At 45.7% G+C, this 14,014-nt stretch overlaps 1 non-coding gene across 1 annotated transcript; it reads right to left on the bottom strand.

The window, feature by feature from the left end:
• Positions 1–237: 237 nt before the first annotated feature.
• On the bottom strand, positions 238–320 carry TRNAL-UAA (transfer RNA leucine (anticodon UAA)). The gene has a single exon. It is a non-coding gene; the product is annotated as a tRNA-Leu (tRNA).
• Between the last annotated feature and the right edge of the window lie 13,694 nt (positions 321–14,014).

Genomic DNA, 14,014 nt, shown 5'->3' with positions numbered 1-14,014 from the left:
TCAGCATTCTGCATGGAAGAGGAGATCCACACAGCCTGTGTGCCAGAGGGACTGGATTGTGTCTCTGTACACATTCAGCCTGGATGGCAGGGAGGCCCAGTCCCACCAGGGTCCTCACGCTGGAGCATGAAATGGCCTCAGTTCCCCAGGCATAAGGCCAGAGACCTCATCCCTGCTCTGAAGTGATGCCCCAAAAGCTGGGCTGGGAACTTTGGACCTGGAGGAAAAGGAGGCTCCTACCAGAAGTGGGGTTCGAACCCACATGGGCATGCACCCATTGGATCTTAAGTCCAACGCCTTCACCACTCGGCCATCCTGGTAGGCTCTAGGCTCTTGCTTGGCCCACCACCTCCTCCCCGAGAGCTCACACCTCACCGAGCCCTCAGCGTCCCTATCTGGGACACTTCCCAAGCCCAGTGACACCATTCCCTCCTCACTGCTTTCTTTCATGTTCCCAGCAACTGATGGAACATCTCATTAGGAGAGAGCTGGTCTCATGGGCCATGAGGAATGGCACAGCCCCTGTGTGCCACCCTAGGTCCTCATACAAGAACCACAGTTACTGGTCATGATGCCAACAGGGACCCTGGAGCAGGAGGGACAATTCTGGGAGGTCTCTGCTGACCCCACTGGGTCCTCAGGGGAAGGGAGCAACTCTGACAGCCTGGCAGCCCCCAGCCAAACACAGCACACAGTTTAAGCCCTGGCTCTGCACCCCAGGTTCCACTCCTTACCCTGTCCTGTCTGCATATGGTACTCTGCTAGTGCATTTAGCTGGGACAGACAGTGGTACAGGAGGGTCTTTATTTTTCCTTTAGGATGAGGTACATCTGTGTTTCCATCATCTAGGAAGAAGAAAAAAACCAAAAGACCAGTATTGAATCTCATGGGATTCAAACCCACAACCCCCAAGGGCCAATGTGCAGAAGGTCTTTAGTGCTTAAGCCACAGGAGCCTGACACTTTCTGTTTCTGAAATCAGCCACCCTCAATCTTCTCAGGCCAGCACCCCTACACAGGGATGTTATCACACAGAGAAACCCTGTCAAGCCCTTTCCCCAGAGGATTCTGTCTGCTGGAGATACTCTCAGCCAGGCTGTCCTGGTCCTGTCCTGCTTCAGGGTGAGAGCAATCTCCTTCTTTCTTCCTCAGGGACTGCTCGTTGCTGCACCCAGGGGTAGATGAGCCATTTGGAGGGCTTCTGATTGGCTGATGGAAAGGGAGAGGCACCAAAAAGGGATATTTCCAGGCCTAAAAGAGGGTTACACAGAGCTCCTCACTCTGGGGGTTTCACCCTGGCCTCCAGAGATAATTCACAGGTACTAGGAAGAAAGGCAGCACTATTCCAGACATCCCATGAGAGAGTGCTGCACGTCCTCAGCTCAGTGAAGGACTGGGTCAACCTATTCATAAGCTGCCAGGAAGAAAACTCGCAAGAGGGGACAGAAACTTTCCCTTTTTATCCTGTTCATTACAGCCACAGCAATCTGCTGTGCTAGTCTGTGTGTGCAGAATTACAGCACAGCATCCCTGGATGCCTCCAGCTGCAGCACCTACATTAATATCAAATGAAGTCATGCTCACAAAGGGTGTTGTGCTCGCCAGCTCCCGAGGAATCTGCTCCTAATGAGCGACTTCAAAGCATTAATGAGTTTGCAAAGCTCTCCTCTTCGTTTACAGAGCTGGATCTCACACGCTTGGCATTAAGACAGGGTCACCCGTCAACAGAGGAGAATGTGCGTGCATGTCAGCGAATATAATATATTTGTCATCCTCTAAGAAGCAAAGATTAATCATGCCCTCCCGAAAAGGAAGTTTTTACGCCACATCTGCTCTTCACAGCATGGAGAGAAGGGACCTGCCCAAAAGGATGTGCATGACCCACACTGCTCATATCCCCAAAGAGCCCAGCTTTGAAGTTAACAACCCGCCTTAACCCTCTGCGTCCAGGCTGGGAAATGCTACTTCAATTGGCAGCCCGAGGGAGGAATAAAGTGGTGGAATTCTGTTCCAGTGAAGGTTTAATGCATGCATGGAGGGAGGGAGTGGTATGGATGTGTGAGAGAGCAGTTTTTACTGATGCTTCCTGCTCTGTGGCATCCATCCAGCACAGGCAAGGAAGGGAGATGCTGGCCCAGAACAGTAGTACTGCACAATGCATCTGCTGCTCCCTTCAGGGGCCACTCTCTCCCAGCCACAATCCCCTCGAAGACTCCCTGAGCTCACCATAAATCCTTGTGTTGAAACAGCCCCCAGTGCTTGGCCAACAGCCCTTTTGCATCCATTTGAGGAGCTGAGCCGATCCATTGTGCTGAGCTGGGAGGAGGCCACACAATCAAACTGTGGGAAGGGACAAGCCTGAGCACAGACCTGCTGCTGGGCACTGATTGCCCTTCCTCCCAAAGCCTCTGAGCCTTTTCAGCCTTTCCAGGGCCCTCTTTTTGGCTGATGTTTCTGCTGATGCAGGGAGGGTTGGATAAGGTACAGGACAATGAAATATGAGCTTGTTCTTGCACCATTGGTGCCCAGCCTTCAGACAATCTCCACATACAGCCTACAGAGGCACTGGAGTGGGGGCAGTTCTGCTTCCCTGGCCTGGTTCAAACTTACCATGACACATATCCAAGGGGGCCACAGGCACAACCTGTCTGTATTTAAAAATTCAGCTGCCTCCCAGGGTCTGCCCTGGCTGTGCCTCATCCAAAGGTTGGTTGGTTTCACCTGCAAACCTACACAGAGCCCTGGCTGGGTCTGGAGTCAGCCTTGCCTCTGGCAGGGTTGTAATATAAGCTGAATTACGTGTACTGTCTTGGATGTCTCCTGTGCAATCCCAAGCCAGGCTGGATGTACCTTGCTTGCAGTATCCCCATGAAATGTCAGCTTGAAGATGACACGGCTATAGGCTTTCAGAACACATGTTCTGCCAGAGAAAGAAAATAATGTCCTGAAGTCAGAAAGGTGTCATCCTTTGGTTCAGAAACACACTGGCAATGTTAACTGGAAAGCTGTTTCTACCCTCTTCTCCCTCAAAAAAAGATCTGGCACTTGGTGTCTATTCAGTAGGTCTGTGTTTAATTTAAATAGCCTGTGGAGGCAACTCTGTCCCACATGCTAATACTGCAGCTGAAGAGAGGTTGATTGGTAATTAATAAAAAAATAGAGTAAACAATTACACTTTGAAGGATTTCAGGCTGAAACAGCTCCATTTTATTAATATGGAGGCAAAAACATTCTCAACATCATAGCTTTAGAAACTAGTTGGAAAAGGGGAAAAGTGGGACAAGGTTCTCCTCTGTGCTCCTCTTGTGCCCTTCCCCTGCTATGAAAGCAGTTCAGCACACGGGCTGTGCTCCTTTTGGAGCTCTGTGACCTGGAGGCTCAGCAGCCTGACCAGGGTCATCTTAGGTTAAGCGTGAGATGACAGCTTGGCTCCACCTTGTGCTGTAGGCTTGAGGGAAAACTTCATGCTGCTTATTGCTGTGTTCATGTAGAAGTTAATGGGGAAGCTCTTAGGACTTTGTCAGATTTAAAACACACTACTTATGTCCCTTGTGTCTGAAAACTACCACATTTTGAGAGCAGCTAGAGTTCATTGACAAAAAGAAGAGTTGAACAGCTTTACTATTTAACTGGGCCTTAAAGAGCAGGTTTAAGAACAAACAGGCAAGCAAGCACAGAAGATTTCTCTTGCTCCTTGTATTTCCCCCCTCTTGAAAGGCAATTCAGTAAACCAAGCCAGCCTTTCTTTGTATTTAGAGGGTTTTTGTTATAAGATGGCTAGAGAATTCATGTTATATTGTTATGGTGAAGGCTTATACTCTGCAGAATTTGACATGATGCCCTGCTGCTTGTTGGCACAAATCTGCCCCTATGAAACTACAAACCTTATGGTGCTGTGTAGCTCCAGAGGAAAGGTTTTCCATGTAGTTTGCAAATACTGATGTTTGGCCAGAAAACCAAAGACCACTTACTGTGGGCACACAGACTTGATTAAAAACAAGTGGATTTGTGCAATTACAGGTTAGTTATCCCAGAGGGAAAATACGTCTTTTTTCTTGAGTAAACTCTTCCAAAAAAACCACCAAAACCCCCATCAAACCAAAAAGCAATGCAGCGACCAGAGCTAAAGTAATAAGTCACAGACAATAACAGATTTGCCTACTGTCTCCTTCTCAGGAATGGTGTCCCAGATGTTTACAATTTTCCACAAGGTATCCCCAATCTAAATTATTCTCCCAGTTATTTTCCACAAATATTTCTTGGACAACAGACAGTTTCTCAAAGAATTAATCTTGAGGGTTCAAAGTAGCCTGGCTTTGCATCATTGTTTTTGCTTTGATTCTGAGTGGGCTTGTAAGGAGATGTCAGGAATGAATGGTGATGGTGCAGCATTTCGAAGTCATCAACTACCCATATTCTGTTATTCCTAAAGAAGTTCTAGACAGGATGCACAAGTAGTTCATTGAGACTTTACCTTTTTTCAGTCTGAATTAGATTTTGTGAAAGATACCATCATGGGCACATCTCTTCCTCTCACTGTTCCATGTGTCTTCCAAACAGAGAAAATGAGTCACAGCTTTGCAGAAGGGAAAGCTCAAGAACACATCGAGGATCACAGTGCTGTGGTACTGATGCCTCAGATGCTGAGTGACCAAACCATGAAGTCATAAAGGGACCTGATGTAAATAAGACATTCACTGCATCTTCATCTGTTCTTGCCCAATGCAGTCAGTCAGCTTTTCTACACTCACTGCAGAGAGAGAAACTTGGTCAGTCCTGGCTTGAAGCATATGATCCCTTCCAGCCCCACACTCCACTCCTGCATTTCAGCATGTATTGATCACCAGATGTGTGTAAACCAGGCTTTATTAAAGTAATTCCAAAATCACACAATAAAAACTTACGTGTTACTTACTTTTGGCTGCCTTTTCACATGACAGAGGAGTTAGCTCCGGTAAACAACAGCTCAGTGGAGAACTCCATCCTTTCTGGGACCATAACTTAGGAAACACTGCAGCAGCTCTCCTCTGAATTAACCCAGAGGAGAAAATGATGTGACTGAATTACATGTGGACAAATACTAGTAGAAGTTGTTCATATTTGTCAAAAAAGTGTCCTGCAATTATTTAGATACCTTGGACAAAAATGCTGGAATGAATGGGAAAAACCTTTTGTGCTCCACCTGCAGCATCAGCAGTGCCCATTCCTGCTTGTTAGCTCAGTGGGGAAGTGTGCAGGCAACAGATCACATCCCAGATGTCAAGGTGCATCTGCATGAATTCCTAAAATGACATGTGTTCTTTAGCCCAGAGCTTGGCTCCAGGCTAAGAGCTAAATTTGATGTTCTCTGAGGCTAAATCTTCTTCAAAAACCATTCCAGGTTAATTAGGGAAGGGAAATTTTGGCTGCAGTCTGTTCAAGAAGATTGACTTGGGAAATGGTATGAAAGTCATGGTTTTTGCAAGAGCAAAGAGAAAGAACAGACTCATTTCTAAAAGCGCTGCACCTAAGAACTTCAGAAAAGTGCAGAACTTCACTGAAATACAATAAAAGGGATTGCCTAAAAGCAGAACATCTCCTTTGGCTCCACGTACCATCTCCCAGAGGCACCACATCATTCCTACTGCTCACAAAACAGTTTCTGCTTCCTTTTAATAGTTTTATTTTTGGGCTTCTCATATTTAATTCTCCTTTTTTCCTTATGTAAGGTGCTTGGAAAGGCTGCAGTGTCAAACAATAATTACATGAGAGAAAATTTAGAATCCACAGTGTTAAAATGAGCCAGCTCTTGACAAGCGAGTGAATGTAGGAAGTGAGGGGATACAGTTTTGTAAGGAGAGCATCCAGCTGGCAGTGTAACAGTGTCTCTCATGGGCTGGAGGCAACTGCCCTTGGGTGTGGGCAGGCTCAGCCTGGAGCACATCAGTTCATGCCTGCATTAGCGAGGGATGAGATGCAGGTGCAGTGCTGCCAATGCCTGTCCCCAGGAGCAACCTTGAACTAGGCTTAAAATGTAGTTTTGCCATCCATTACGGCCCCTGGGTGGGCTAAAGTGCATGTGCCTATAGCTGTACCTTCACCTCAGCTAAGGATCAGGTATTCCTGGGGCCAGGATGCACCCCCATGACCACCATTAGTCCACATATATTAGAACTGAAAGAAGGAAAAGATCTGTCTGCTTCACCCAATCTGTGTTTCTGAGGATATGGGTACCTACCTCAGGCAGCATTCCAATACCTTTATAACTTATTGCCCACCATCTGTGCTGAAGTAACCGGACATATATCTGCTGTGCCAAATTAAACTGTTTTAAAGTTAGAACTCAAACTGACATAACACTGAATCTTGGACTATGCCCAAATATTGCCACTGCCAGCGTGTTAAAGGAACTCACTGGTGATAATCTCCAAGCACCTGTGTTGTGTTTTCCAGCAAATAATCAGATTAGGGTGAATTTGATCTTCCATCCATGAAAGCCATGTGGAAATCATCAATGACTGAGACTGCTGTGAGTGACCAAAAATTATGGGAAGACCAGGAAAACATTTTCCTCTCTAAAAGAGAGCATCACTTGCCTCACAGTGGGTTCCAAGCTGAAGTATTAAAATGCTGACAGGTATCAGCTATCTGTCATGCAATGTCTAAAATCAGGTTGTAGAGAAGAGTAGGTGTATAGAGTGAGCTCACACATAGCACATACAAGAAGTTTTCTAGGGATAACAAGTTTATGGACTATATATATTTTTCTCCATATGGGTTCCCAGCTGGACTTCTTTGCCGCCTTGGAAGAGACCAACTTGCTAAAAACATCAATAATGTCAAAATCCAGTACTGTCCTAATTAGATGTGACCTTTGAAGGGAACTGTGAAGTCTGAGAACTCACCTGCTTCTGTGAGTTTACCCCTGCCTGCTTGGCGACACCACAACCACGGGCATTTCTATTTCCATTTGTTGCCTTGTAACTCATGTTCATGATACCAATGTAAAGGGAAGAGAGGCTTTTGAAAGAGAAGGATGGGGGTGAAGAAGGGAAAACCTGTGAAGTTCCACAGCTTCAGATACACAGTCAGTCTTTTGTCTGGCATTTGACACCCTTTATTTTGCTTTTCCTGAACCACTTCATTCCCATCAGTTGGCTCCTGTCCTTCCCATCCTTTGCTCCTCCAGTGAAACGAGGCCTTTGAGGGTCAAGGCCATCTCCAAGTGGAATTGGCCACCAGGAGAGCATATAACACAAGCAAGCTATCCTAAACCACGTGGCTGGTGGCTTCCTGGGAAACTGGAAAAGAAACTTCTGAAGCTAAAAAATAGGGGAAAAAATAGTTCTTAAAATTTATGATAATTTGCTGCAACTATGCTTTTTTTTTTCCATTTGGTTTTCAGAAGAGCCACAGAGAAATGAATACTAAGCCCCTCTAAAGTCCTCTGCACATCAAGCACTTCTGTCCAATGGATTCTTTCAGAACTTCAGATCATAAACAACAGCCAGACAAATTCTAACATATTTCATTCTTCATTTGCTTCCTTTTAGTTGGACTTTGGGATTTTTTAAAGTAAGATATATTCTTTCTTCTGGGATTTACAGCCTGAGTTTGTAACAATTATGTAAAGTAAACCACGTGGAGATTTTTTATGATCTGCTTTAAACAAAGTTTTGGAACGTAGTCAATGAAATTATTATTATTTTGCTGAACAGCCGTGCTTAAGCAAAGGGGGAAGACTGAAAAGACACTACTATTTGTTTATTGGGCTTTCAATACCTATGACAAAGCAAATAACAGCTTTGGTCTTGGTTCACAATTGAATTAATTGATAACACCTCCAATTGTATGTCCTAAAAAACTCCTAATTAGCAGCTAAGCACAGGATAAACTAGGTAGTATGTGTTAATTTGTGTTCCAAGAGAACCAGCCAATACATAACAGACAGTTATCTGAAGATCCAAAAGCATCTGATTTAATGTATACACATGCAAGAAGGGATTTATGTATATGTGTGTGCACATTCTGTCCTGTCCTGTGTCCCTACAGCACCCAGCACAAGGGGCTGGGCTCCCTAATGCATTCTCTACTCAACTGGGACCCAGTCTGAAAACTGCAGAGTCTTTTCTGGGAGATTTTTGCTGCCTCCAGCAGTCTCTGGGTCAAGGCCTGCTGGGAAATGATTGCCACTGCCTTCCCTGGTTAATTTCAGAGAGCTCCCAAGGAGATTCCCTCTCTTTGCTCTTTTTTCTACTATTCAAGCCCCTCACACTGCAGAAAAAGTACTCAGAGCACCAGGGGAAGAAAGAGTCCAGATATGAGCATTGAAGGGGAAAGAAAACGTGGAAGTGCAAATACCTGTTCTGTAAAAACAACATTTCTGGGGACTGTGCTAGAAATCATACGCCTAGGCCAGCAATTCAGACATCCAAAGAACACACTGTGAAACATGGGCAGCAGAGGCACGGGGATGAGGCAACAGCTTACATCAGAGTGAGCAGGTGCAGTCAGAATCCTCTAACATATGCCTACAATACAGACCCAGGATCAGGGATCAATCTCTTGCCTGACTGATGATCCTCTAAAATGAGTTCATGCATCTCAGTCCATCTTTAATTTACTAAAAGCCTGCAGCACCAGTCCTTGGCAGAACAGCTGGTGATGCTGGGGAAAAACCTCACCAACACCAAAGGGGAAGATGGGTAACTCAAGAAAGCAGCATCTGTGTTTCAGTCCTTTGCAGCATCTGGGACACTTAAGGTTGATGGATAAAAGCAGAAGGCCATAAGACTGGTGCTCAAAAACTCAGAAAGGACTGCTGGGTGCAGAAACAGAGGACAAGACGGTGGCAGAGCATTTTCCTGTAGAGATGGATGAGGGAGAATTTTTGCAGCAGCTGCCCATGCTGCCTTCTTTCTTCTTTCTTTCTCTAAAGCACTAACACGGACAGGAGGGTCTAGTCACTTCCTCCTGTCTGCCTCCCGAGGGACAGCCACCCAAAATTTTGGCAACTCCTGTACTTCTACCCTGAGCTGGATGTGAGAAGCAGGGAGAGGGGACACGCTCACCAGTCTCTCACTACTGACTAGGCCCAGCAACAGGGATGGGAACACAGCAGTCTTGTACCCAGACTGATGGAGAAAAACAGGACATGCTCCACCAGGGGAAAATCTCTGTTAGATGCAAGTATTTCCCTCCAGCTCTCTTGCCTGGCAGGTGAAACACAACTGGTGCCATAAGGCCAGCAAGTGTTTAACAAAAGCGCTTCTTTTGGTGCTCTCTGCTCTGCTGTATGCATGGCTCTGTGACACAGATTGCTATCTCTTATTAACTAAATAAACAAGCAGCAAAAGTTGAGCAAAACAGAAACACATACACAGCTTGTCTGCAAATAGAGACAAACGCTTCCATCGCATGGCTGCACCCAGCTGTCTGGCTGTTACCTGTTTAAACAGCTCTAATTTCACATTAAGGTCAATGCAATGCCTCTCCTCTCAGCTGGAAAACCTGGCTAATGAAACACTCAGATTCGTGTTGAGTCCACTGCAATGCAAGAGCAGAGCATTTTGAGGAGCTGAGGTGGGTGCCCTGGCCCTTCTAACACAAGGGTGAGTCCCCAGCCCAGGCTGCAGGAGAAGGGCTGAGCAGGGGCTGCTCTACGATTACCTGCTGAAATGATGGGGTTCTCCCAGCTTTCAACCAGGGCATTCTCCTGCCTGAATAATCCCACACTGGAGAGAGAGTGCAGAGAGCAGAGCCCTGCCCAGGTCTGTGCTCCTTTCTCCTGAATACCCCAGACTGGCTCCACTTCTAGCAAATGGTATTTATCCAGCTTATGCATTCCTTCCCTCTATCATTCACACAGCACTCTTGCATTACCCTGAAAACATACATGGGCTGAGTAAACTGTCTGAGGGGGTTGACTTTTGAGCTTCATTTCTTACTCCTTAGTTTCTTTTAGTTTCTCTTTTCCAAATACTGAAGCTCCTGCCCAAGTTTTGAGGAAGTCCATGAGGGTGACAAACAGCTAGACGATGACCAATTGTATGTAGGAAACTATTTGACCTGATCTATGTTCTCCATGTTGCTCAAGATGAAATTAAAAAAAAAAAAAAAACACCTTAGTCTTTCATGCCTTCAAAGTTATTGTTCTGAGGATAATTTAAAGTATTGAGACAGTGATTCATTAAACATTGTTTGCCTGCTTATATGTGGGCAGGCAGTCACCCATTCTTTGATCTTCTCCAACACTGCGCACTCGATATCCTGCTCCCATGAGGCAGCAGGGATAGCACCCTTTCAAGACCTTCACGTTATTTTGACTTATAGTTCCCATCCATGGAATCACCTCCACTTAAGACACTGCTTTTTACTGGATTCAGGGGAATCTTCCAGAGCCCTAAAATATATGCAAAACCAGAAGTTTCTCCTGGATTGAGAAATTATGATACCTCTAAATTGCTTTTAGCAGCTTTTTGTGCTGTCTCGGGCTCAGAAGTGCTTAGTTTGCTGACAAAAATCATAGACTCATACACTTTGGAGATGGAAAAGCCCTGCTAGCTTCAGCTAGCCCATTTCTCCTACCAGGGAGGGAATATTCCCAGCAATCTGTTTTCCCTGCTACTTTGTCCTGTCTATTTTTAAACATCTCATGTAACAAAAATACATTTAGATTGTCAGGATTTCAGAGCCAAGTAGAAGCTGTAGAAGTACCAGCTGTAGCCTAACCTGCTTTGTATGACGGCAGCAGCTAAATTGCTCTCTACTGCCTCTGAAGTCAATGGTGAAAGTCTTATTGGCTTCTGTGGGAGCATTCTCAGGCCTTTGGTACAGATGACTGGAGCAAATAGCTATGGAGCACTGATAAGCCATTCTTACACTATCACTTTCCAGGCCGTAACTGCATTTTAATAGGCAAGAAAGTGTCTCAGCAGCAGTCAGGGTGCAATAACAGCAAAGCCATGTGGAGCATGCAGCAGACTGGATCTGCACAGAAGTGATTCCCGCCATGACCACACAAAGTCATATCCACAGGCCCAAATAGGTTTGGTGAAATACATGATCCAGAGGCAGCCCCTTTTGTACCTCTGTCTTGGTCTGAAAGACAGGTATCTGCTAGGGAGGGGCGGGGCCTCTCTAGGAATGGGGAATTCCAATCCCCTCCCTCCAAGTTACTATAATTTAGAAAATTAAAGGGGCTTTTCAGGCAGAGGTATGGGGAAAGGAATAACAGTTCTTTACTAGTAAGTATAACAAGGCAAACAAACAACAACTACAGCAATAATAATAAACAGAACCATGAACCTCGAGGAGCTTTGTTTCACAAAGCCCGGGGCAGTCTGATCTCTTGGGACTCCGAGAGCACCAAGCTGGAACAGTGGAAACTCCCGGGCTGGTGGCTGGAACAGCAGGCAGGGGGGGACGTCCCGGCGGGCAGGGGGTGCGGGGCTACAGCATAGCATAAAGAGCAGCACTGGAGAAGCCTCCACGGCCGGACAGGGCTGGCCCAGCTCCAGCAGGGCAGGTGAAGGAGCTCAGAATTCCTGGGCACACGAGCAGATGATGGTAGATTTTCCCAGGACCGGACCTTCCGTTAACAGTGGACTCCTGCAGCAAGCAGCAGCCTGGCCGTCCTCTCCTATGGCCAGAGCAAGAAGAGCCCCCAGGTCGGTCCTTTTCCTGCCCCAAAACTCACGTGATCTCCCCCCTCCTTTGTGTTGGTCAAGCACCATCTAAGCACCAGTACTTAGTCTCTTAACAATTTATGGGGAAAAATTCTCAAAGACAAAAAAAGAGGAACAAACTTAACCCCCTTATAACCTCCTTGAACCCTAAAATCTACCAGAGGTCAGTTCTGTTCCTAGATAGCTCCAATGTATTTTGCTTTTTCCCATTTGCTGTTTCATTTAACATCATGGATGAAGGGAGCTGGTCACATTAGTGTCCCTGTTTACCGATCTATGATGCTTTGACTAGAATATAGCATGGGTATGCCTTATTGTTTTAAAAAAAGAATACAAAAATACAAAAAGAAGACCAGTTGTTGAATTGCAGAAGTTAAGTTGTTACCATCTAAAACTTGACTGGATAAAACTGCCAAGAGCTACCCCATGCGATGGAGCACTCAGCAGTGGCACAGCCCTGGTGCAGCTCAGCCCTTTTGCTTTCTCTTTTTATTTCAGTAACAACGGCAGGTAGTGAGAGCCAGGGTTGGATTTAATTTAACCGTTGCTGTGCTCTACTGGGACAACTTCCTCTGCCTCCACATTTCCTGTCTGGAAGTTGTCCCAAAAGGATGGATTAACCAATATATGACCTGTATGGGAAATGCACTTTATTGAAGCTATTTTTCTAGGGTGGAGCTGAACAGCTGTTTAACAGTACATAGCTGCACTACATGAGAAATGGTAAAAACACAAAAAATTAACTGTATTCAGGTATAACCAGGATGTAAGGAGCCAGAGATAATTATATCTTACTGTAATTTTTCCCTGTATGCAGAGAGTACTGTCCTTGTGTGACAAATCATGAGGTACTACAGCATAACAGTCAGCACAAGGGAAGGGGCTTTCTTGTGCTGTAAATAAGCACTGATTAATACCACCATGGCAGGCCCCAGCATCCTGGCAAGGACAACCCCCATGCTAAAGCTCACTGGGGATAGACCCCTACCCAAAACCTGCTTTTTTTCACATAATGGAAGCAGCAAGTGACATGGCCTGTGGGGACAGCTGTGATAGATGTAATAAATACGATCGACCAAATTTGATAAATCAAAATTTTGGAATTTTCTTGAGAGAGAATGACAGTCTCGGACAGCCACAATTAAAAGGACAGCGTCGAGCCCGGGATCGGAGCTGGGTGAACGCGGCAACACACTTAGCTAGTATGTTACCCCCCAAGTTCACATTTCTGGCTTGGAGCAGTCTCTTTTTATACACTGGATCACTGAGAGAACTCGGGACATCGAGGTTCCTCCTTCCAAGGCAGCCTCATTAGACATTAATGTTCCAGTTCTGGGATTCTGAATAGGGCAGCTGGAGAGAACAATGCCATTAATTGTTGAGTCCAGGTGTGGCGTGAAGATGTTAATTTCAGGAGGAGATGGATGAGATATCGATCTGACGTAATCATCTGCTTCTCCGGGCTCTCATCTCCTTTTTCCGTTGTCTTTGTTGTCCCCTTAACGATTCCCGGCAGAGGCATCCCCGTGTCCCTTCTTCTGGTAATTCCAATCATGGTTTCTCGTGTCCCTCCCATGTCCTTTCAGGCAAAAGAAATTCCTGTACCCTTCTCTGGGCTGTTTTCATCTGAGTTAACTCATACTGAATTAGAAATGAAACTTATATAGGTTGAATTACATTTTACATCTTTTAACACGAATTAACTTTAGGACATATATCACAATAGAGATCAAGCACAGCTTAACCCTCTCTTTTGTATAAGGCTACAGCAATCAGTAGGGGCCATAAGTGTCCCAGAAACAGTCCCACATCAGCTTCATGGGAATCTCTATCCGTAGGCATCTCAAGTCAGACTCAGCTCTTCCCCTGTACGCAGGGAGCTGTTGGCTTCTCTGAGCTGCCACTGCCATCCATGGAGCACTGTCCCACAGGTGATGGCTCCTGTCCCAGGCCTTGAAGGACCATCTCTGGGTGGCAGCACGAGGCTGCACAGCCCAGGCAGCCTCAGCACAGGAGATGGAAACATCTAAAATCTCTTCTAGAAGCCTTGGTAAAGTCCTTGCTTCCCATTCACATCCCTTTCTCCCCACCTAATGCTACCCTAGCATGTTAGCAGTGTAATTCAGTTATTGCAAATTTACATCCGGGCGGGAGACATGAGAAACTGAGCAGAGGCTTTAAAAGCACACCCCCCCTTTTTTTTTTTTTAGTTTTTTTTCTTTTTTTTTTCTTTTTTTCTTTTTTTAATAAAGCCTGGCATAAACCACCAGCCAGATATACCATGAGTTTCCTGTGTGTGCACATGAGTTATATGCACAGTAAATGTCCCGTCATCATGAATTCTGCTGA

Source organism: Hirundo rustica, chromosome 12, assembly GCF_015227805.2.
Source record: "Hirundo rustica isolate bHirRus1 chromosome 12, bHirRus1.pri.v3, whole genome shotgun sequence".
Lineage (NCBI taxonomy): Eukaryota > Metazoa > Chordata > Aves > Passeriformes > Hirundinidae > Hirundo > Hirundo rustica.
The sequence above is the reverse complement of the archived record's forward strand: the minus strand, read 5'-3'. Positions and strand labels throughout refer to the sequence as shown.